Below are 24,079 nucleotides of genomic sequence, written 5' to 3'. Positions count from 1 at the left end.
TGACGTTTATGAAGGTACCATAGAATGCAGTCGTGGCTGCCTCTAAACCGTCGTACGTCGCCCGCAGCGTTCGTGTCCAGAGACGGATGCGGACTGCCACAGGAGAAGTCTCGCGTCTGTGCCTGCGGGAATCCCCACCACCGAAACTCGAGCCAGGGGTGCTTGACAGTCTAACGCAGCTCACGTACATTGGACTTGAGAGCAATCGGCTGCAGGCCCTTCCCGACGGAGTGTTTGACCGCCTGGTGAATCTGCAGCAGTTGGCTCTGAACAACAATCAGCTGAAGAGCGTTCCCAGGGGCGCGACTGGCGATGGAGCTGTAGCCACACGCGTGAGAGTCTCCGCTGGTGGTGATGATGCACCCAATATAAATGGAGTGGAGTAACGCGCACGGGGGTTTGCAAGCGGTGTGCATGCATGTGCGAGTTACGGACAGTGAGGTCGCATCGGGGCGAACAGGTAGGGCGAGAGAGAGCAACGGAAAGGAGATGGCTAATTAAGATGCATCGCAGTGATTGTCTGGCTGCAAATGCAGGCGCGGAACAGGCACCTTGTTGACGGGAGATTGAGGCGATAGCGGCAGAAGCTATGGTCGTGAGGCGACGGGAGGTGGCCAGCTTAATTAATGAGCTAATAAGGAGGGGGATAAATACGGGAGCGTGTGATAGAGGGAGTAGAGTTGGTCGGTGTGAAGACAAGAGGAAAGACAAGAGACGTCCAAGGCCCCGCTCTCCACACAACCTCAAACCTCCAGCGGTTAAGACTTAACCTCCACTGGAGGCAACGGCGAGGTCGGAGAGGCAAGGGTAGAACAGGCTAGCAGTAGAGAAGCTAGCGGAGTCCTACGTGTGAGCGTGCGAAGCTAGCAGTAGAGAAGTTAGCAGAGTATGCAGCAGAAGGCTAGCAGTGGAGAAGCTAGCAGAGTATGTAGCGGTAGGTTAGCAGTAGAGAAGCTAGCAGAAGATATAGTGAGAGGCTGGCAGTGGAGAGGCTAGCAGGGTGTATAGTAATAGGCTAGCAGTGGAAAGGCTAGCAGAGTGTACGGTGGGAAGCTACCAGAATATATAGTGATAGGCTAGCAGTGGAGAGGCTAGCATAGTGTACAGTCGGGAAGCTATTGGAGTGTGTAGTGATAGGCCAGCAGTGGAGCTAGCGAGGCGAGCGGAGCATGGCATTGCAGGCTAGCAGTAGAGAGGGTAGGATAGTGAGGGCGGCGGCGTGTGAATGATCTGTGCGTGAGAATGAGAGTGTGTGAATGAGCTGCGTGTTAATTGTGTGCGAGTGAGTGTGAGTGAGCTGTGTGTGTTTAAATAGAGATTGACGGGTGCAGGGGCGTTTAATCGTTTAGTCGGGTTTAATCGTGTGTTCTTCATCTCACCATTATCATCTCTCTCGTGAGTGTAAATATAAATGTACATGTCTGTATTCATTACAGTTTTCAATACAATACAAATGCACGTTTATTTATTATAGTTGAAGGTTTATGAACTTCGTTTATTGAGTTTAAATGTTTTTTAAGGCCTAGTCCGTTAGTGCCTCTCCTAAAGCCCACGGCTTTTTGTAAATTATTTTAAAGAGTTTGTTAATTTGTGTAAATGTATGCACTTTAAAATATAAATGTACATGTCTATATTTATTTGTTACAATACAAATGCACGGATATTTATTAAAATTTAAGGTTTGTTTACTTTGTTTATTGAGTTAAAAATTATCATGGCCTAGTTTACCAGCGCCTCAACTAAAGCCCTAGGCTTCAGGCTTTTCGTATTGTGTATTTATTATCCTTTAAGGTTTATGAATGAATATGAGGAAGCCACTGGGCAGATTGAAAACCACTTTCTTTAGAACAGTTTTTTTGCGTGTTTAGTTTGTTGTCCTTCCCCCGCACCTCCAATTATCGCGGTCGGCTGTGTACGGTGCGAAAGAAGTTCAACGTAGGTCCGTGAGTTGCTCACACGAGCCGGCCTGGTGACAACCTTGACGGGTCGTAGGCAGGCCTCCCGAGACGTTTATAACCGCGCAGATATTCAACTCAACACTCACAAACACAGTGACAACAACAACCACAATTTGCCGCTAAGCGGCGGTGACGTCACCACGACGCTTGTGCCAGGCTAAGTGCATGACCCAGATGCCACGGGTCGACTGACACACAAACACACTCAGACGAAGACCCCCATTTAGCTTTAACGTGCTTTTGGGCAAGTGCTGTTCCCGAACAGCATAAATGGGGGCCGGCATGGCACAGGAGGAGGTGTGTGGGTAGCACCAGGCCCGGCCGCCTTTGTCTCCCGAAGTCACAGAGCGCAGCACCCAGGGCCCTGCAGATCGCCGTGGTCGTGGTGGTGAGGAGTGACGCGTCGCTCATGCTCGTGTGAAGTGCACGGAGAGTCTTTGGCGGAGTGCTTGAGCAAACTGAGAGAGCCACGGCAGAAGGACTACGACGCCATGGCGGAGGTGACGGTGGTGAAGCGTGCTGCAAGCATATGACACGGGCAATGAGAAATCAGGCGCACAGGCCGACAAAGAGGGAACTGCAGACCACGCTCTGCTCGCTGTCCTACAAGCTCGAGGATATGAGCACATGCAACGACCTTATCGGCAAGCACTGAGCCACCCTCCAGCGCTCACTCAATGACCTGGAAAACCTTAAGCTGCTGCCCGAATGTAGCGAGAAGCTAAACGCCATCAATGAGCGCGCCACCCTCTTCCACGTCACCTCCAATGCTGTGACCAATAGTGATCTCTTGCTCTGATGTCACATTGAGGGCGGTGCTCATCTCCAAAAACTCAAGCACATGGGCGAGAAGCCGTGCATGTGTGACGAGTACGGCAAAACGTTTCTCGCGCTCGGCCTGCAAGTATTTTTTTTCGCTTGTGTGTGTACCCTTGATATTTTAAAAATGGCAGTTCTACTGCTGTGTATCCTACTGCTGTCCCTCCCGGCCATATCTAGTGCCACACTTAACTCTACCACCAGGAACCCTCGTTACTTCTTGTCCATACTTGTTTCTCAATTTGCCACTACACCTGCTAATGAAACAGCTTATAGACACTTCTACACTCCATCATTATATCCTTTTAAACCCTATCTCTGTCCCGTTACTTCACCAGCATTCCTTCCGAACTTCATTCTGCTCTTCAAAATATCTCCATCTGCGAGCTGCTGCTATTCGTCCTTTCACAGAAAATACCTGTGCAAACTATTAATTCTACTTTTCTTATTTCTCGGAGGTATTGAGCTTCATCCTGGCCCAAATGTAAAGAACTCGTATAATTCTGTAGATTATTCTAGCAGAAAAGGTGTTGGTGTTCTACATGTCAACATCAGAGGGCTTGTGATTAAATTAAGTCAACTAAAACTAGAAGTGGCAAATCTGGACCCGGACATTTTTTGCCTAACAAACATTTCTCACTCCTGCCATAAATGACTTGCAGATTACGATTGACGACTACAACCTTTTTCGGCTTGATCGAGGTCTAAAGGAGGTGGAATTGCCATCTATGTTCCTAATACTATTGCATGTTCACCAGCTCACTCCTTGTTAAAACAATGTTGCTTTGAAGAACTGGCTCTCAGAATTACTCTCCTAAATAATCAACAGATATTGATCGTTTGCTGCTATAGACCGCGTAGTGGTAAGAATGTTGAAGCTGCGTCTGCACTGAGAGAGCTTCTTGGGGGGCCTCCCTAAAGATGAAATAGTTTTAGTGGGTGATCTTAATTGGAATTGGCTAAACCCGCCGGCCGTTGCCACAAATTTTGTAGATGAATTTAACCTATTTCAATTTATAAATGTCCCCACAAGACCCAACCTAAAAAAATCTGGGACAGTCATCTCTGCTTGACATCCTATTGACAAATGCCCATCACAATTTCACACTGAGTAATAACCTTAGTGACCAATCCTTCATATTTGGGGTGAGATTATCAGCCAGACCCAAAGCCCCCCCTAAATTGGTTGAGAAGCACTCCATGAGACACTTCAGCATACAGGCATTTACTAATGATGTGCTTAACTCGGATATTGACAAGGTCTGTGATATCCCCAATCTGACTACAGTTTGGGAGACCTTCAGGTACACGTTTCTCCAAATACTTAACAAACATGCTCCATTGGTTAGATTTAAAATTAAAGGCAACTGCCCACCATGGTTTGATCCTTTGATTACTAAGCTCATGAAAACTAAGGGCAAGGCTTGGGCATGTGCTCAGAAAAGTTATTTGGTCAATGACTGGCTAGAATACAGGATTTTAAGGAATAGATGCGTAAAATAAATAAGGCATGCAAAAAATGCTTACTTTTCCTCGACTCTCCTGGAATCACATGGCAATGCCAGGATTTTCTGGAAAACGATCAAATGTATCGAAAAGGAATCCAACACAGATAATCTGCCCGTTGCACTTAACCGAAATGTATTCATAGATGGTTGGACGTCAAACAGTGTTAAGATAACAAAAGGGGTTCCACAGGTTTCCATCCTCGGCCCCCTCTGTTCTCTCTTTATGTCAATGACTTGGGCACTGACCTGGATCATTCCAGGGTAAATGTGTTTTCAGATGACACGATACTGATTACTGCTGGCCGCTCTCCGGATGACTTGATTGCTAAGCTCCAGGGTGATTTCAACAAACTACAACATCAGCTAGTTGCGCTTAAACTAGTCCTGAATACCTCCAAAACCAAGGTGGTATGCTTCTCACCAGGACTAAAGCAGGAAGTTATTTTTCCCCAATTATATTCCTTAAATACTTATCAAATAGAGCAAGTCAGGATCCATAAGTATATTGGGTTCATCAGTATCTCAAAACTTAATTTTCAAGATCACATTGGTTATATTGGTAAAAAGACAAAATAAAAAAAAATGGTTTTCTGTATCGACACAAGCACTGCTTCCCCCAAATGTTCCACTTGGAATTGATAAAAGCTGCCGTACTTCCTCTACTTGATTACTGACATCGTATAGCCCCCAGTACTATATTGAAGAAGCTTGACTCAATTTATCACTTGGCCTTAAGGTTTGCATTGAACTGCCCATAGAGTACCCACCACTGCAATCGCTACATTGGGTCAAACTTAACTTCTCTTAATGATCGTCGGCCTGAGTATCAGATCTTATTTATTCACGATGTACTTACAAAAAAAATCAGCAGACTACCTGGTGGATCTCCTCACTGTTTCGAAGAACAAATGTGACCTAGGGTCTTTGCTCATTTACCAGCTTCAAATTCCTTATTGCCATACAAATACTGGAGGAAGGGCCTTTTCTATTGATGCCGCCAGGGTTTGGAATGCTATCGCCAATAAACTGCAACTTGGATCACGACCTGTGAGATCTTCACTCAAAACTGCTCTAGAGGAGTTGTACACCCCTAGCTGCCACTGCTATTCAGAATGGCCTGAAATCAAATGTATCGTTATGGATGACCACTGCAAAGTATAATCTTGAGTTTTGATTATAGTGTGCTGATCTTTAAAGGTGTATTGAAAATGTTTGATTCTGCTACTGATACTCCTGCTATTATGGAGTGACTCGTGCAGCCAGCCATGGCTGAAAAGTTTGGTCGTACATGTTATGTATATCGTTTATTGTAAAATTTGAATCACAGTTCCTATGATCACTGTTACATTGTTTTATAGCTTTATTTTGGTGATTTTGAAAACATTTTGGTTTAGCCATGTTTGTTGTAGTACAGAGTTAGCCTGATAACTTTAGTCTACATTATCTTATGGTTATTGTTTGACTTGCGTCCCACTGGGATTTTTGCACACAGTGTTGAAATACGGTGTTTTTTTCTGGAAGACTTTGCTGTTTTTTCCAGGATTTTTCTGTTGCGTGTAGCCAATTTAAGATGTTTTTTGTTCATGTTTTTATTTTGTTGCGGTTGCACCCGAGTCCAGAGCCGCATGGCTCACAGGGTTATACCTAATAAATGAAACTGAAACTGAGGCTAGCAGTAAAGAAGCTAGGAGAGTGAGAGAGAGCAGGTAAGCAGTGGAGAGGCTGAGAAAGAGAGAGCGGAGCGAGCGATGCGAGCGGAGCGAGCGATGCGAGCGGAGCGAAGCAGGTGAGCAGCATAAGCGGGAAACTCACGACAGAGTTACGGGGTGTTGAACGCGAGGAGTTCTGTTCAATAAAAAGTGACAGGAGAAAAATAAGTTGTCCACATGAAATAAAAACACTACGTAAACAGGAGCAAATTTCTAAGTGTAGAAAGACGAAAAATACGAATACACAATTGTAAACAACACAAAATCACGAGCTTCTCAACATGAATAAAACATCCATGCTTGCTTATGTGTAACGATGGATGTTAAATAGTTAAACCCGTTCAATTAATGATATTCTAAATAAAATCCAACGGTGAATCGATTTCCATTAATGTGAATCATTAAATAACAATTATAATGCTTCTTAGTAATGATGTCAATAAATACTGCATTTTCATTGCCTCAGATTTTTTCCACAATGTATTGACTATCGTCTCAATGAATCGGCTATCGTGTCCAGCAGTGGATTACCGCATTTTCCCGCATATATCCCGCATACGCATATAATCCGCAGACGCATATACCCCGCAAAAATAGCGTTTTGTGTAAATCAATTTTCAGATAGTCCGCACCTCCATATACCCTGCATACATTCATATCTTTACCGCATCTTAATTCCATCATTAATACGAAGTTTACATTTGTAATACATTACACTATCAATTGTTAACATTAAAATCATAACGTGCACAAAGAAAACAAACTAACCGGAAATGAGTGAACTTAAAACAGTAAATAAGTAACAAAAGTAAATATCCAATAAATAAGTAACACATAACTGGTAGACAAGTAAGTACAGTTTTAGCACTGGTAGATTGCCCACTGCGCAGATAATAGCAGCACTACGGTAACGCCATTGCCTCGCCCCCAACCCCCTCACCTCTTCTCACAGCTCTCCCGTCGCCGCTGCAGATCTTGCTCTGCCCCACCCCCCAACCCCCATCTCTCTCCACAGCTTTCCCGTCGCCGGTAAGCAGTGCGCGCACTTCAAACATTGTTTAATTGTACGAACAATTAATTTAAAACGTGATGCCATGTGCAATTTTAGTGTGACTGGTTTATTCAGCAGTGCTTTAGTCAAAGGTAAGTGTTGCATAGTGGATAGTCCTACCATGAAAAAATGTAACGAGTTATGACATGTTACACGTGTCAAATATTTGTGGGATAGCCCGCACCCTCGTATAACCCGCAGGATCTTGTTTTGTTTGTAAAAAGTGGTATACCCCGCGGGTTATATGCGGGAAAATACGGTACTAGCAACGCTGGTGATGATGAATCTATATTTGTACATTTTGAAAACAGTTATATTTTTTTACATTGGCGACCTGGGAAACAAAAACACGTAAATTAGTTATCTAAATAATTCACCAAAAACCCCACTACTCCATAACAACTATTTTATAATTCACACAACTGTACAGACATGAATACTAAGCAATGTATAAGAATATGTTTAATATGTAGGCTTTCGCGACCAATATCCATAATTAGAGGTTTTTGGGTGAGATTGTGTAATTGTGTCGTTAAAACCTGCCACCACCCGACACTGCTAACTCGTAAGGGTTGTCACGTAAACAGATCATGTCAATTCGTCACTAGTACAGCACACCGGTGTGTTGGAGAGCCAAGCCACAACATTTACAATCTTGAGTACGACGTTTCGCCAGTAATTACAGCTAGCTTCATCAGGTGACAGCCAGATTTGTGGAGAACTCTTAAATGTTTGGTTCCTTATATAGAGGAATAGATGTGGTGACCATGCTTCTGCGCTCTTGCGCCACGTGGGTGGTGGGGGGGGGAATAAGTGGGGGGATTATTGAGGCAACGTATATTAGGCATTGTGCGAGCCCTTTGAACTCATCTTTCCTGTCTATTGTGTGTATTAAAATAGCCGTACCAACGGTAATCCCTTTTGAAGTATGATGCCCTTTGTAGGCATGCATTTAAATAATGTATTTGATATTTTGCTTCCACGCAGCACTATAGTGGTAGCTATCCAAATGGTTAAAGTAAATTTTATTACATTATATGGTTCTTTCGGTAAAGTCACGTTGATAGAAACATTTTTAAAAAGTGGTTAAAAATATCCCGACGTTTCGATCGCAACACAAGCGGTCGTCAATAGGAACAGGGAGGTTAGCCTCTGAAGTTTTAAAGATGGGCGGGGCAGCTAATGTTAATGTAGGAGAAAGCTCAAACACCATAGCAGGTCTACACCAATCAACGCATTGCACTGTGCTCCACACATTGCGAGGTGCAATGCTTTGATTGGTGTAGACCTGCTGCCGGTGTCGGTGCTTTCTCCTACAATTACAAGAGCTGCCCTGCCCATCTTTAAACCTTTATAAACAGCTCTTTTATTGGTGTAGACCTACTACCGGTGTCAGAGCTTTCTCCTACATTAACATTAGCTGCCCCACCCATCTATGAACCTTTATAAACAGCTTGCCCTCAGAGGCTAACCTCCCTGTTCCTGATGACGACCGCTGGTGTTGCGATCTAAACGTCGTGATATTTTTTATTACTTTATTTTTATTATTTTTCTCTCTACGTGACATTACCGAAAGAAGCATAGCATATGAATTCCTGCAGTCACTAAAGTTTTAAGTCAAAAGTTATTTTTATTTCTTTAAATTTCGATAGATTATCCAATTAGCCTTGGCCAGTAGTAGCTAATTTTGCACAGAACTTCAACATCAAAATCAATTGAGTGCCCTCATTGGCACGCGTGTTCTGCTGCTGCTGACAGTTGTATTTGGGAGAATTTAATATTTCCTGATATTATTTTAGTCTCGTGCTGATCATTCGTCCTGTTTGCCCAACATAACATTTACCACACGTGCAGTTAATTCTGTACACACCTTCTGTTGATAGCTCGCTGCATCACACCATAGCCTGATGAAGCTAGTTGTTATTTCTGGCGAAACGTCGTACTCAGATTGTAAATGTTCTGGCTTGGCTCTCCAACACACTGGTGTGCTGTACTAGTGACGAATTGGCATGTTCTGTTTACGTGACAACCCTTACTAGTTGGCTGTGTCGGGTGGTGGCAGGTTTTAACGACACATTTATATATTTATACGATCTAACCCAAAAAAACTTCTATTATGAATGAAATCGTGGTTGCCTCTAAACTGTCGCCAGTCCCCCGCAGTGTTCGTGCCCGGGGACAGATGCAGATTGCCACGGGAGAAACCTCGCGTCTGTGCCTACGGGAATCCCCACCAACGCGCATTACCTGTGTTTGCATGTCAATCATAACTCTAAACTTGAGCCAGGGGTTTTGGGCAGTCTTACGCAGCTCACGTATTTGGATCTTGGTTTTAATCGGCTGCAGATCCTTCCAGAGGGGGCGGTTGGCCGCCTGGTGAATCTGCAGTTGTTGGCACTGAACAACAATCGTGTCAATGTTGGAAGACAGTCCTTAACAATAGTTCTGCTTACGTAATGTATGTCAGGAACGATGTCAATAAATACTGCATTTTAACTGCTTCACGGATATTTTACAAAGGCATCGACTATTGTCTCTTTAAATCAGCTATCGTGTCCATTAGTCGATTAATATCAACGCTGGTGATGATGAATCTACATTTATATTTCTAGATAGAAACCCATATCTACAGTTAATCAGGCGATATACCTTTGAAATACGCTCGTTTCAGTGGAGACCTTGGACGAACAAAAAACATGGACAGAGAGCAATCGCTTGTAAATGTCATAAAACGGTTAATAAAGCTGGCTTAGGCATGATACGGTTCGAGAAGGGATGATGGAATAATCCACAATGGCCAATGCACATTGAGCATAGTCGATAACAACAGTGGTGTGGCAGCCAAGGGAGGGAAAGCGCCCGGAAGGATATCCACCATGGAGATGGAGTAATGACAGCAGCTCGTATGCAGGTCTGAGGTGGATTAATACGTCGCATGGTGGTGACCACGGCTTGGAAATACTTTCATCCAGCAGAATACATATCTATGTATTGAAATAGACATGTGCATATGTAACTCGGCGAAAGCCTAAATAGACACAACACGAATCTGAAAAATCGATTAATACAAATGAATTATAAATGTACATATGCACCAAGTGTTTTGAAATGTTTAGTGAAGCACGTTTCTCAGGGAGAGCTTCGGGAAGAGGCAACTCGTGTAAAGGTTGGACCACACGCAACGCAGCTCGCGTGCAAGGGGAAGCCGTTTTGAGCCGCCTCTAAACTGTCGCCCGTCCCTCGCTATGTTCGTGCTCGGGGACAGAAGTGAACTGTGGGAACAAAGGCCTAGCGTCTGTGCCTCCGGGTATCCCCACCACCACGGAAAAGCTGGTTTTGTTCAGCAATCAGATCACAAAGCTCGAGCCCGGGGTGTTTGACAGTCTGACGGCACTGGTGGAGACACGAGACCATGAGGCTCCTGTTATAGCCACTGTGACAGTGAATCGTTGCGTTTAATCACTGCATAATGACATACCAGAATGGATACCATTGTATTTACAAACTTAGTTTTGTAAGAAAGTGTATATCTATCAAAGTGAATGCAGGTCGGTGTAGCTAACATTTATACTGGTAAATTTCGATTTAAAGCTTTCGTGACTGCAATGATTCATCTTCTTTGGTTCTTTTGGTAGGACAGCGCTGTCCTACCAGACAGTCTCGTCCCTTCACCTGATGAAGGCCGCTTGTGTTGTGGCCGAAACGTCGTGAGAATATTATTGTGTTATTTTATTTTATCAATTTATTATTTTATTCTCATTCTACGTGACTTTACCGAAAGAACCAAAGAAGATTTATACTGGTAGGAAACGTAGTGGACTGGAAGCCCAACCGGGATTAATTGATTGTAAATGAGCATCGCTTCACCTAACAGATCTGAATGAATGTTTGTAGAGGTCACTTTAACGAACAAATCTCCTTGAAATCAAAGCACGTAGATTTATCTAAAATATGTCGATGAAAGTGAAAGTCGCCTTAGCTACGATATATATGGACGTGAACATATGTCTCTTTGATAGTGAATGGAGATTTGTACCACGGACAGATCTCTTTGACCGAATATGGTAGTCGCTTTAACTAAAAAGTTACCTATCAAAGTGAATAGAATTCGCTTTACTGACATCTCTATCGAAGTCAATGCAGTTTGGCTGAGTTAATAAAAGTTTATAGGAACGAATGGAGGTCACTTTAACTGAAGAGCTCTCTATGAAAGTGAATGACGGTTCCTTTAACTAATTTCTCTGTGAAGGATGTCGCTTTCATGAACATATCTGTACATCTACATGAGTACCCGATGGAGTGTATGACGATTTTGGTATTAAATGGATGAAGATCCTTCCTGAGGGGTGTTTGACAGCCTGGTTAATCTGCTGCGCCTGTATCTGCATCAGAACCAGCTGGCGTTTCTCCCCGCTGGGGTGTTTAATGAACTGACTCAGATCAATCATCTGGTTCAGAGTGCCAACCGCCTGAAGAGCGGTCCCACGTGCGAGACTGGCGGTGGACTTGGAGCCACGCGCGTGAGAGTCTCACGGAGATGATAACACTGACCGTAGTTTTAATGCATCATCTGCAGCCTCGACAAATAAACTAAAATCACAAGCCATCACTTGTCGACTCGAGGCACATTGTAATAAAATGCAGGTCGTTTAACGTCTGCATGCAAAAAATATAATTATTTCAAAAATTTCAATATCACTTTAAGTAAGGTCATGTTCATATATTAATCTCTTTGGTCCATAAAGCGAATGGCGTTTAAGTGAATGAATTCATATGAAAGTAAATATATGTAGCTTAGGCAACATGTTTCTTTGAAAGTGAACGAAGGTCGCCTTAGCTAACAGATTTCTATGAAAATGATTTGAAGTCCGTTAAACGAACATTCCTCCATGAGAGCAAATAGAAGGCGTTTACAAATATCTATTACCGAAGGGCATGGGAGTCCCATTAACTGACACAACTATGCAAGTAAATTAGTTTCTTTAAGTGCATTCATGTACATGTGAACCATTGGAGGTAGCTGAAGCTTGTATGTCTCTCTGAACGTGGTTAGCAGTCGAGTAATCTACGAGATCTCTTTGACTGTGAATGGAAGGACCTTTAGCAGATCTCTTTGAATGTGAATACAACTTGTTTTAACATAAACATCTCGATAAAAGTGACCCAAAGTCACTCTTGCTAACCGGGTTTCATTATCACGAACTGACCCGCATGGTGAAGTATGGTCAAATAACCTCCCATTACCTATATGGCGTGCAGAGGTTCTTCATCACAGCAACGGACTGACGAAGCGGCGTACCTTACAAATGAAAATATTGCCTTGTGCTTTGAAAATGATAACTTCTCCCTCTGCTCTGCACAGTGCCTTTAGTTCGATGGCATTTCTTTATATAAAATACATTATAATAGAATATATTTTATATGTGGTGCGATCGAACATGGTGACCCGAAGAGTGGAAAGAGAGATGGCACAGGATAGGGCAGTGTGGAGAAGGTTGGCAAGGACAGCGGACCCCACATGAGTGGGACAAACACGTGGAAGAAGAAGACATTTTGCAATTACAATTCCTCATTAGAGGAAACACATACGAATTAACTGCTTACTGATATATAAAAGGAAAAATTGTGATTATGTGTGTCCGTTCGAAATGTTTAGCAAACTTCCCGACATGCAACAAACTTGAAATTTGGCATGTGGGTAGCTTCCAGAATTACACAATGCAAAAAAGTATAAGACCTGACTTTTGTATTTTGAGGGGGGGGGAGCAATAATGCATATATTTTGCACGGCAGCGTTACGCAGTGTGCCTGCTGTCACGCATCCCCCCCCCCACCATCCACGTTGGCCGTGTATTAATCCAAGACAAGAATCCAAGTCCCGGGCGAAGCCGGGTTGTAGTCTATTATATAATTGCAATAACTCCACTTCTCTTATTTCTGCACCAGATGGGTTCAGTGATGATGGTTACGACACATTTATACGTATGCCAACTAACCCAAAACATCTGAATAATATTGGTCGCGAAAGTCTACATGTTAAATATTCAGCGTGTTAGCGGTGACTCATTCATTCATTTAGAGGGTTCTCTGAGAACGTGATAGATGCATTCGGTGTAAAGTCGATGCATCACGATCTCGGTGGGACTGTAACGCTCTTCAGCTGGTTGGCGTGCAGACCCAACTGCTGTAGATTCCCCAGCCGGTCAAACATCCCTTCGCGAAGGGCCTTCAGCTGGTTGCCACCAAGATCCAGATTAGTCAGCTGGGTCAGACTGTTGAACACCCAAGCAGATTCGCGATAAGTTATTTTTTAAATACGATCATCACAAAACGCGCATTTTAAAGCACAGTTTGTCTAAATTTACTCACACGTCGATCTCAGCATTCATTCTTGTGGGTGGAATAAAATAGGTCCTATTTTGTGGAAAATAAATAGTTGGTCTTCTTTGGTTCTTTCGGTAAAGTCACGTAGAATGAGAATAAAATAATAAATTGATAAAATAAAATAACACAATAATATTCTCACGACGTTTCGGCCACAACACAAGCGGCCTTCATCAGGTGAAGGGACGAGACTGTCTGGTAGGACAGCGCTTGTGTTGTGGCCGAAACGTCGTGAGAATATTGTGTTATTTTATCAATTTATTATTTTATTCTCATTCTACGTGACTTTACCGAAAGAACCAAAGAAGATGAATCCTTGCAGTCACGAAAGCTTTAAATCGAAATTTAAATAGTTGGTGTTTTGTGGAACGAAAAATCCTCGCCAAATGTGGAATTTCCAGGAGTGGCGCACAGTTTAACACAGGAGACGAGCGCCTTTCCACGCTCGTTTGACAGGGAAACCACCGTGACTTGTAAATAATTACAAGGATCAAGCGGGAGAGCAGCACGTGATTCACTCGGAATATCAGGCGCAGCCAGGTGACGGTCTCAGCCGGGTCCGCAATGACGGCAACTCGGAAATCAAATTACATTTGTGTTTTTATTTAATTTGAGTAAAATGCTGATCTTCCAATTGGTTATGTCACAAGCGTGTGAGGAGTGCTCTCTGCAGGTCGTTTATGAAAGTTAAACAGAATGCAGTCGTGCCTGCTTCTAACCCGTCGCCAGTCCCCCGCAGTGTTTGTGCCCGAGTACAAATGCGGATTGCCACGGGAGTGCTGCGTTTGTACAACAATTAGAGCAAGAAGCTCGAACCAGGGGTGCTTGACAGTCGAACGCAGCACACTATATAGAGCATGGCATTAATCTGCTGCAGGCCCTTCCCGAGGGGGTGTTTGACCGCCTGTTGAATCTGCAGTGGTTGGCTTTGAACGACAATCAGCTGAAGAGCGTTCCCACGGGCGCGACTGGCGGTGGAGCTGTAGTCACGCACGAACAATACTAAAACATCAATCGTAAACAACAACAAATCTTGATTTGAAGCTTTCGTGACTGCAGGAATCCATACTCTTTGGTTCTTTCGGTAAAGTCACGTAGTTAGAAATAAAATGAAACAAATCACGACGTTTCGATTGCAACACAAGCAATCATCATCAAGTGGGAAAACCACAGCAAGAAATAATTGCTGAAGTGGGAGAGCTGCCGTGGCAAGTGGTGATATCGGTAACAAAGGGGGGAGGGGCAAGGGGGGAGAGAGGGGGGGGGGGCGCTGTGTGAGCGCTAGGGAGAAAGAGGACGTGAATGCTGGGGGGGGGGAGGGGGGGAACTGGGCGTTGCTGTAAGTGGGAGGCCGAGAGAGCTGGGGATGCTGGGGGAAATTAACTCGGCAAAATAGACTAGTACCCGGCAGATATGATAGATACAAGCATAAAGCAGTTAAGGTTTTGCCTGGTCTATAAGGGGGCGTCCATAAATGACGTCACGCACCTAGGGGGGGGGGGGGAGGAGGGTCAGACATTTGTGACGATGTGTGACGAGGGGGGGGGGTTTGAGAAATATGACGTCACATCAAAATGTGCAAATTTAAATAAATATAGACAACACGTTCTACTTAATTAAATAGACTTTTAAATAAGTGTGTTCTCCTACAACATCAGAGTGCAGCACCACATTAAATTCGCACTACAATGACAATAGTTTAAAGCGATTTGAAGCATGTTTTATTTGGGGGGGCGGCAGAACTTTGTGCCGTCATATTTGAGGGGCAGTCTGACTTTTTGTGACGACGTGTGACGAAGGGGGGGGGGGGTCAAATCGTCCAAAATCGCGTGACGTAATTTATGGACGCCCCTAACATTCTTCCAATGATTGCTCAATTTGTATCCATCTTCTCGGTTGAAGTTATGTCTATGTTTATGACGCTGTTGTTAGAAAGCAACCAGCTGACATCTGTCCCTGCTGGGGTGTTTGACAAACTCACCCAGCTCACTCGCCTGACTCTGAGCACCAACCAGCTGAAGAGCATTCCCAAGCGTGGATGGTGGTGAAGCTGCAGCCAGAGTAAATTTGAAAATAGCTATAGATTAAAGATCACATTTACTCTCACCGATTCCATGTATTGGATATATTACACACACAAAGATTGCCCTTATAAATTGAAACTAAAACTTGTGTTCTTGCCTTCGTTTTTAATTTCACTGTTCAGTTTTGAACAGTGAAATATCTGGCATTGTGCATCCTTTGCTTGTATCCCAGGTCTCCGTTGCAAAAGAGACTTTCGTCTCAGCGGCGTTCTCGTCTGGTCAGACGAGTTCAGGGACGTGCGCGATTTAAATCTGAGAAGGCTTACGGCCGAGTACCCCGCGAGTTGATGTGGTAAGTGACGCCTGAATATAGCGTTACTGACTTGTTGCTACGCGCAATTAGTTCACTGTAAGAGCAAAGCGAGAGCTGGGTCCGGCATGCCAGATAGACCCCTTCCCAATCTGGTTTGGACTTCAAAAGAGCTGTGTGCTATCGCTGTCATTGTTTATCCTGTTTATGGATTGACTGATGAGATGGTGCGCGGTGGCGACAGGCATCAGCGTTGGCGGAAGGGAGTTGTCAGCCATGCTGTATGCAGATTACATCCTCTTCCTAGCCCCAACACTTGCTGACCTCCAGAATGCGCTGAACAGTATTGTTGCGGAATGCGAGGGTGTAGAAATGGGCTTTAGCACCTCCAAAACCAAGACCATGGCTGTGGCCAGACCAGAGTGGCCGAGCCCCTCTTCCTCAATGGCGAAGTAGTGGAGGAAGTCGAAGACTTCCCTTACCTCAGAGAGTATTTCTCGAGGGATGAAAAAGGTAAAAGTAGATCGAAGACCAGATAGGAGCGGTGGTCACAGTGATGCAGACGAGGAACTGGTGTGTGGTCTGACGATAGGAGCTAAGACTTCGGACAAAGCTCTCGGTCTATCGGACGATATTCGTCCCGATCCTAATCTACGGCCACAAAACCTGGATACTTACGGAAAGGACACGCTCAGGGGTGCAAGCAACAGAAATGGGCTTCTTGTGCAGGGTGTCAAGTCTCTCTCTATGGTATCTGGTGAGAAGCACGGCTATCTGCCAGAGACGCAACGTCCAGTATTGAGCGTGGAGCAAAGCCAGCTACGGTGGATGGGTCGTCTGCTCAGGATGTCGAAAGAAAGACTCCCCTGGGAAACGTTTGAAGGATGTCCTCCAGGCAAAAGACCCAAAGGCCGCCCGTAATTGCGCTGGAAATACCAGGTGGTGCGCCTGGCTGAGAAGAGACTTGTGACCCAGGAGCCACAGTTCATATCACTGGCACAGGACAGGACAGGATGGAAGGCCTTGGTGGAATCGCTGCTCGCACGACCCGATTAAGTTCGGAAAAGTCGACCAATATTTATTGATCGATTGAAATTTAACGCAGACCACTCGAGGTCACTGATGTCATAGTAATGAATAGAGGTCACTTTGACGAAGAAATCTCAAGCATCATCATAAGCTACGAGTACCCTCTGTGGTTATTTTCAGTGTGACCCATCTGACTTAAATGGCAATTAGTTTGGTGAATCTGCAGCGCCTGCATCTGGATCAGAACCAGCTGGCATTTTTCCACACTTCGCTGTTTGACAAACTGACCCAGCTCACTCATTTGGCTCTGAGTCACAACTGCCTGAAGAGCGGCCCCAGAGGCGCGACTGACAGTAGAGTTGTTGCCACGTGCGTGAGAGTCTAACGGAAATCATAATACATTTACTGCAGTGTAAATCAATCAACAGCAGCATGGATAAATTAACAATAATCACAATACATCAATTGTATACTCGAGGAATGCTATAAGTAAATGCAGGTCATTTTAACAATAGCATGCAAAATATGAAACAGAATGAACGTCACTTTACGTAAGGGGAATATGGTCGTGTCAATTTATGCATCTTTATAATACGTAAAGCGAATGGCGTTAAAGTGAATGCATTAATATGAAACTATTACATGTTTTGTTCTATAAAGGTACATATCTATCAAAGTAAATGTAGTTTATTTAAGTTGCCTCACGTGTTTTTGATGAATGGAGTTATCTTAAGCTAACGGGTCTCTCTAAAAGTGTCTGGGAGTCGGGTAATCTACCAGTTCTCTATGTCTGTGAATGAAGGTCCCTTTAACAGATGTGTATGAATGTGAATACAACTCGCTTTAAAATACACATCTCGATAAAAGTTAATAGAAGTTGTTCCTGCTAACCCAGTTTTCACTTAACACATACTGACCCGCATGGTGAAGTATGGTTAAACAACCTCCCATTACCTATATGGCTTGCAAAGGGTCTTCGTCTCACAGTGGAATGTCAAAGAGGTGTACGTTACACGTGACAAGATTGTCCTGTGGTCCTCTGTAAAATTATTACTTGTCCCTCTTTTCTGCACAGTGTCTTCCTATCGAATTTGAGGTGTCCATCCGTCCGTCCTCTAACCAGCCAGCCAAACCAGACGATTCACTCCAGTCAAAAACGCTCTTCTGCATGCACATTGGAATGTTACATTTCAAAATGAAGTTATGAAACGTGATGTCGGTCGCTTATTCATGTGCGTTGTTTTAGTCTCGTTATAGGTGTTGGTAACACCTAGATCACTACTGAATCAACTGCCTTTGAAATAACAGGTTCAGCGTGTTAGCGGTGACTCATAAACTCATGCAGAGGGTGGGCTGAGAATGTGAGTGATGCAATGCGTGTAGAGTCGACGAGTTGACTTTGTGTGCAACCACCAGTCGCGCCCTGCGGAATGCTCTTCAGCTGGTTCTTTGACAGATCTAAATGCTGCAGCTTCCCCAGGCGGTCAAACAATCCCTCGGAAAGGGCCTGCAGCTGGTTGTCATTCAGAGCCAGAATAGTCAGCTGGGTCAGGCTATCAACACCCTAGCGGGTTGTAATGGCTTATGATGATGCTAGAGACCTGTCAGTTCAAAGTGGCCCATATTCACTTCTGGAGGTGTTAGTTGAGTAGTGACATCCATGCTAATTGCTCACAAGGAATTCTCACTACTATCATGGAAATGTGTTCGTGAGAGCGACATCCATCCACATGAAGTGTTTAAGCAGAGCCACTTCCGTTCTCTTGCATAGAGACATTGAAGTCGACAAAACCTACATTCGATACCACGGATTTTTTATTTTTTTAAACAACGTCGATTCACTTAAAATGCAATCGAAGAGTTAAAGGTACAACATTTACTTCCATCGAGACCTGTTAGTGAAATAGAACTTCATTCACTTGCAGAGAGATCTAGGAGTTGAAGCAACATCGATTCACGTTCATAGAGAAGTGTTAGATTCATTGTATTAATTCCATAGATAACACTGTTATTAAATACCACCTGCAGCCGCTTTAATGCCCCTTATTAGAGACCTGCTAAAATCGCCTCGATTACTGTCACAAATAAATGTTCGCTCATACGACCTACATTCGCTTTCATAGACATGTTAGAGTTAAAACGACCTCCATTAAATATAACAAATATCTTCTTTAAAAAAGGCAACCATGTTCACCTGAACGCATTTTTAAACAATGTTATATTGAGTTTAATCATAAACTTTTTAAGAGCACAGTATGTATATAATAATTCCTAATAATTTACGATTGGAGTGGATTTAGCAGGAGCCTCATGGTGTCGTGTCTTCACCGGTGCCGCCAGGCTGTCAAACACTCCGGGGTCGAGCTTAGTTAACTGATTGTTGCTCAACCACAGCCTTTGCGTGGTGATAGGGATTGCCGCAGGCACAGACGCGAAGCGTTTCCCGTCACAGTTCACATCTGTCCCTGAGCACAAACACTGCGAGGGACGGGCAACGGTTCAGAGGCGGCGCACAGCGGCCTCCCTTTGCACGCGAGCGGCGTCGCGTGTGGTCCAACATTTACACGCGTTGCCTCATTCTGAAGCTTTCCCTGAAAAACGTTCTTCACAAGATATTTCAGTGTTGCCTGCCAACTAATATACATAACACGTTCGTTTTGACATTGATCCATTCAGATTCGTTTTTAATTGGGTTTGCCTTATATATGTCAAATATTGTCATTCGTTTTTTGTCCTTAATATATCCAAGCATTCCGCATGTCTACCTTTGAAATAATGATGCTTGTTTCAAGACTCTCTTGTTTAGTTATGTTAATTTATCTATGTCAATACGTAGAAATGTAATAATGAAGATCCATGATCCATCTACTGCAAGATGTATTCACGACCATGCGATGTATTAATCCAGCTCGCACCTGCACACGAGCTGCTGTCATTACTCCATCTCCACAGTCGACGTACTTCCGGGCGCATTCTCTCCTTTGGCTACCACTCCGCTATTGTTATCTACCATGGCCAACGTGCATTGGCCATCGTTGATTATTCAATTATACCTTCTTGCGCCGTATTCTGGACAAATCAATGTATTTTAATGAAACGTTTGTTGTCATTTATGAGCGTTTTTCTCTTATGCATGTGTTCCTTTCTCTGTCTATCAATGTATTTCGAAGCTTGCAACACCGAGTGCTTCCATGCGCACTTGTCAGATGTTCCCCTAAATTTTGCGTTACAATCACCGTGTTTACGAACCATCCGCCATAGCAGGTGGGTCACGCTGATTAACAACGATCGGTTGCAGTCACATTGGAATGTTAAGTTTCATTATGAAGTTCATATTCACACAAGCACTCAAAGCTTCTCTCGTCCGCAACTTTATTTTATTCTTTGTGATCTCCTTATAGGCGTTGGGAACACCTCGAAAGCTACTGAAACAACTGCCGTTTAAATAACACATTCAGCGTGATAGTGCTGACTCATGAACTCATACAGAGTGAGCGCTGAGAACATCGAGTAATGTGTTAAGTGTACAGCCCATGCATCACGGTCTCTGTGGGACTAGCGTGTGTAGCCACCACCAGTTGCGCCCTTGGGAACGCTTTCCAGCTGGTTGACGTGCAGACCCAACCTCTTTAGATTCCACAGGGGCTCAAACACCCTCTCGGGAAGAGCCTTAAGCTGGTTGCACAAAGATCCAGGTTAGTCAGCTGGGTTAACTGTTGAACACCCAAGCGAATGCGTGATCGGTATTATTTAAAATAAGATAATTACAAAACGACCATTTTGAAGGATAATTTGTCCAAATTTTACTCACACGTTGATCTCAACATTCATTCCTGTGGATGGAACATGATTCGTACTATTTTTTGGAAAATCAATAGTGGGTGTTTTGTGGCTCGAAAAACCTACGCTGAATGAATGTGGAATTTCCAGGAGTCGCTCACGGCTTAACACAGGAGATGAGCTCCTCGCCACGCTCGTTTGACAGCGAAACCACCGCGACTTAAAATTCATTTCAAGTACCACGCGGAAGAACCACACGTGATTTCACTCAGAATCTCAAGCGCAGCCAACGTCATTTCAGGGATGACATTAGGGGGTGAAATTACGTTGGTATTTTTTTGATTTTATTTCAGTAAAATGCTCATTTTTGTAAATGTTTACGTAATACAAGCATGCGCTGAGTACTCCCTCTGCATTGCGTTAATGACGGTAAAATAAAATACAGTCGTGGCTGCCTCAAAACCGTCGACCGTCCCCCGCAGCGCTCGTGTCCAGAGAGAGATGCGGACTGCCACGGGATAAGCCTCGCGTCTGTGCCTGCGGGAATCCCCACCACCACGCGAGTGCTGTATTTGTACAACAATCAGATCACGAAGAAACTCGTGTCAATGTTGGATCAGACGCAACGGCGCTCGCGTGCAAGGGGCGGCCGTTGTGAGACGCCTCTAAACCGTCGCCCGTCCCTCGCAGTGTTCGTGCGATCAGACACTTGTGAACTGCCAGAATATACGCCTCGCATCTGTGCCTGCGGGAATCCCCACCGACAAGCAGAGGCTGTGGTTGAACAACAATCAGATCACGAAGCTTGAGCCCGGGGTGTTTGACAGTCTGACGGCACTGGTGGAGACACGCGATGCTGAGGCTCCTGCTTTTGCCACTGTGATAGTGAATCATGGTTTTGATCACACATACATCTTAAAACGCATTCATAATTGACGGGAATTGCAAGATCGGACCATGTCCGTCCAGTGCTCGACGAGTGGCATTCGCGTCGAGTTGCCGAACGAATACGTTACAAGGTTGCATTCATTGAACACGAAGTGCTGAGCACAAATGAACCGCAACACCTCGCTAATCTCGTCAAAAAGCATAAACTATCATCACGCGAACTCCAGTCATCCTCGCAGCGGCTTTTGGCTAGCCATCTACCCAAGACAGTCACTGCATTGCACGCTTTAAGATGCTCTTCTGTGGCTCTCTGGAACCCTCTTCCTTCCAATATTAGGAACTCACGGGAGCTATGCATTTTTACATCAACTACGTAGATTGAAAACTAATTTCTTTAGAACTGCTTTGTGTGTTTAGTTTGTTGTCCATCCCCTTATCTCCAGTTAGCACGGTTGGCTACGTATGGTGCGAAAGAAGTTCAACACACATGTAATTACTTAAAATATAACATTGTTTTTCTGTCACTGTTTGGTGAATAGTCGTGTCTTGAAAAAGTATAGGTCTGATGAATGAAATGTAAGTACTCTTTGGTTCTTTCGGTAAAGTCACGTAACTTTACCGAAGTCACGTGACTTTACCGAAAGAACCAAAGAGTAATTCCTGCAGTCACGAAAGCTCCAAATCAAGTTTGAAATGGAAGTTATTATTTCTCATAATAAAGGTTTTTGGGTTAGATCGCGTTTATTTATAAATGTGTCGTAACCCTCCACCACCCGACACGGCCAATCAGCAAAAAAAGTGTCACGTTGACAAAAGACAAATAATTCACTACTTCAGCCCACCGGTGTGTTGAAGAGTTAATCCACATTTACAGTTTGAGTACGACGTTTCGCCGGTAAATACATCCAGCATCATCAAGCAATTCGCCAGAATGGTAAAGCCCTCGCTTGCTCCCGGTTTTTATATAGAGCAGCAGGGTGACGTCATCACTTAACTCATATCAGGTGCAGTGATGATGCTGGATGTATTTACCAGCGAAACGTCGTACTCAAACTGTAAATGTGGATTAACTCTTCAACACACCGGTGGGCTGAAGTAGTGAATTATTTGTCTTTTGTCAACGTGACACTTTTTTTGCTGATTGGCCGTGTCGGGTGGTGGAGGGTTACGACACATTTATAAATAAACGCGATCTAACCCAAAAACCTTTATTATGAATAATATTGGTCGCGAAAGCCTACGTGTAAAACTGTTATTATTTCTGACAGATTTCTATGATTGTAAAGAGATATCGCTTCAACTAACAGATGTGCATGAAAGTGTTTGCTTTGGATAAAAGACAGATCTTTGTGAAAGCGAATGTAGTTTGATTCAGTTAAAAAATATATTTGGAAGTGAATCGATGCGAAATAAGAGGTTTCTGTGGAAGGCATCAAGGGGAATAGCTCAGGTGGTGATTACAAATGTAGTGGAATAACACGCGTGGGGGTTTGCAAGCGGTGTGCATGCATGTGCGAGTTACGGACAGTGAGGTCTCATCGGGGCAGACAGGTGCGATGACAGAGAGCAAAGGAAGGGAGGCGGCTAATTAAGATGCATAACAGTGATTGGCTGGTTGCACATGCAGCTGCAGAACAGGCGCCAGGTTGACGGGAGATTCGAGCGATAGCGGCTGAAGCCACGGGCGAGAGGCAGGGGGGGGGTCCCCAGCTTAATGAGGAATTAACACGGAGGAGGATATATAAGGGAGAGTGAGGGAGAGTTGTTGAGTTGGTTGGAGTGAAGACAAGACGAGAGAAGTCCCAAGCCCCGCTTTCGACGCCTCGCCGTCTGCAGAAGAGCGGAGCGGGCGAGCAGCGCAAGCGGGAAAATCACGACGGCGTTACGGGTGTGGAACGCGAGGAGTTCTGTTCAAATAAACGTGGCACAGGAGAAAAAAATTAAGTGTATTTATCTGACTCTTTATGAATGTGAATCGTGGTCGCATGAACTCAGTTTGCTCTGCAAGTGAAATTTTTTTACGAGCATGTCTCGATGAAAGTTACTGGAATGACGTTAACTCTTAAGTTTCATGTGAAGTGAATCGAAGTTGTTTCAGACACGAAGTCTCTATGATAGCGAATGGAAGTAGCTTTCGTTAATTCACGGGAATGGATTTCATTCTCACTAACACATTTCCACGAGAGTAGTGAGAATTGACTTAGAGCAAATGCATGTTTGTGAAATATTATGGAGGTCACTCCTCAAGTGATGTATTTGGAAGTGAATAGAGGCCACTTTGAACGAAGAGGTCTCCTACATCATCATAAGCCATTAGTACCTGCTTGGGTGTTTGACAGTATGAACAGAGCTGACATCTCTGGATCTTAAGAGGAACCAGCTGTCGGCTCTGGGCGCCACAGTGGCAATATGTTACATATCTCCCCTGGTATGTATGTAATTTCCAATTCTTTCGAACAGTACATGGCCAACCTTGCTAATCTGAGTTGCCGGGTAAGGACGACAAACTAACCACAAAACCAGTTCTATGCAGGAGTTCATGTGTTCAATCCCGACGCTGACTTTTAAATTTGGAGTTTGCATGTTCTCCACGTGGTCGCGTCGACTTTTTCCCGGGTC

The 24,079-nt window shown here is 44.1% G+C and overlaps 1 long non-coding RNA gene across 1 annotated transcript; it reads left to right on the top strand.

The window, feature by feature from the left end:
- The first annotated feature begins 477 nt into the window (after window positions 1–477).
- LOC142925554 (uncharacterized) lies at window positions 478–22,815 on the top strand. The gene is made up of 3 exons (XR_012942496.1): window positions 478–1,395; window positions 6,947–7,023; window positions 21,055–22,815. It is a non-coding gene; the product is annotated as an uncharacterized LOC142925554 (long non-coding RNA).
- Window positions 22,816–24,079: the final 1,264 nt, after the last annotated feature.

Source organism: Petromyzon marinus, chromosome 21 (assembly GCF_048934315.1).
Source record: "Petromyzon marinus isolate PM22_M1 ecotype Great Lakes invasive population chromosome 21, UKy_Petmar_22M1.pri1.0, whole genome shotgun sequence".
Taxonomy (NCBI): domain Eukaryota; kingdom Metazoa; phylum Chordata; class Hyperoartia; order Petromyzontiformes; family Petromyzontidae; genus Petromyzon; species Petromyzon marinus.
The sequence above is the reverse complement of the archived record's forward strand: the minus strand, read 5'-3'. Positions and strand labels throughout refer to the sequence as shown.